The sequence below is a fragment of the Neovison vison genome, chromosome X, assembly GCF_020171115.1.
Source record: "Neovison vison isolate M4711 chromosome X, ASM_NN_V1, whole genome shotgun sequence".
NCBI lineage: Eukaryota > Metazoa > Chordata > Mammalia > Carnivora > Mustelidae > Neogale > Neogale vison.
The window spans coordinates 35,392,938-35,394,742 of record NC_058105.1 but is presented as its reverse complement, the minus strand read 5'-3'; the positions used below and the strand labels follow the sequence as shown (position 1 = coordinate 35,394,742).

The 1,805-nt window shown below is 42.2% G+C and overlaps 1 pseudogene; it reads left to right on the top strand.

The window, feature by feature from the left end:
* The first annotated feature begins 726 nt into the window (after positions 1-726).
* Positions 727-1,433, top strand: LOC122896542 (annotated as a pseudogene).
* Positions 1,434-1,805: the final 372 nt, after the last annotated feature.

Below are 1,805 nucleotides of genomic sequence, written 5' to 3'. Positions count from 1 at the left end.
TAGAGATGATAGAGGATAGAACTAGTAACTAGGAAAATAGGTCAATAAAAGAAATACTGAAATATGATTTCATTTATGGGTTTTTTTTTTTTTAAGATTTTACTTATGGGGCCTCTGGGTGGCTCAGTCGGTTAAGTGCCTGCCTTCTGTATAGGTCATGATCCTGGAGTCCCAGGATCCAGCATGGCATTGGTCTCCCTGTTCAGCACGGAGTCTGCTTCTCCCTCTGTCCCTCACCCCACTCGTGCTCTCTCTCGCTCTCTCTCTCTCAAAAAAATAAATAAATAACATCTTTTTAAAAAGTGGTAAAATACTAACACTGAACAGATTGCGAAAGTTTAGTGTATATATTGTAATTTCTACTGAAGTTATGAAAAATATAATTCAAGGGAAAACAGCAAACAAGCGAATATATTAATGGAAATAGAATAGTAAGAAAAAGGTCCAGCCAATTTAAAAGAAAGCAGGAAAGGGGTTAGAGAAGGGTACAAACAGTGGGGACAAGCAGCAACAAATTCTGTCATAGATCTAAGTCAAATCATGACAACAATTACATGGAGCGTTAAAACTCTAAACACAAATTAAAAGGCAGAAATTGAAATTAAATTATAAAAGACCCAATTACATGCTGTCTGTAAGAAATACACTTTAAATATAAAGGCATATATAGGCTAAAAGTAAAATGATGGAGCCATCTGACTGTGAGACAGCAGCCGCTGGAGCCACATGATCCTGTGCTGGGGACCAGGCTGAGACCTGGCAATGGAGCCTTGCCAGGCCCTGTGCCCTTTGCCGCTGTGCTTCTCGCCCTGTACTGGAGGTACTGTATTGGTAATCGCAGGAGGAGGTTTTTCAGTTGTTGCTTCTGACACTTGATTGAGTGATGGGCTTTTAATTCGCACCTGGGATGGCCCCAGGTATTACAAATTAGCAGACAAAACAGTCCCTGGATGCAGCGGTTTTCATGGAGACTGTCTTACCTTGACCAAGATTACTGAAGCAAGACTAAAGACATGTAAGCATTCTAATAACAAGACCAGGACTACAGGGGCAGTTGCTGCAATGCTGTCCACCGCCCTCCATTCAAGACAATTCTTTCTATATTATGTTTACAACATCATATGGGAACTGGATGAAGAAGGGAAAGGAGCTGTGTACGACTTTGACCTGGTCTGATTCTACCACTGAGACTCTTTCAAGGCTGGAGGCTCAGCAAATGCCATGCTACAGCCCCTGCTTGACCACCAGGTTGGTTTTAAGAGCAGGCAGAATATGGACCATGTCCCACTGTCCTTGGACAGAGTCACGCATCTTGTGAAAGATGTCTTCATTTCTGTGGTGGAGAGGGATGGTTTTACTGGGGATGTGCTCATCTCTGCATCATGACTAAGGAGGGCAGCAGGGAGGGGACTGTTCCCTTGCGGAAGGATTGAGCTGCGTGTTGTTATCATTAATCACTTTAAAACTGGTTAGTTTTGGGGCACCTGGGTGGCTCAGTGGGTTAAGCCTCAGCCTTCAGCTCAGGTCATGATCCCAGAGTCCTGGGACCAAGCCCTGCGTCAGACTCTGCTCACTGGAGAGCCTGCTTCCCTTTTCTCCCTGCCTGCCTCTCTGCCTACTTGTGATCTCTGTCAAATAAATAAATAAAATATTTTTAAAAAACTGGTTAATTTTGTATCTTGGAACTATCCAACTCATCTCTTTTATTAAAAAGTAAAGCCTGAAGTAATAAATAAAGTAAAATGGTGAAAAAAATATACAGTGCAAATAATAGTTGAAAAAATGCCGTGGTGGCTATGTTAATA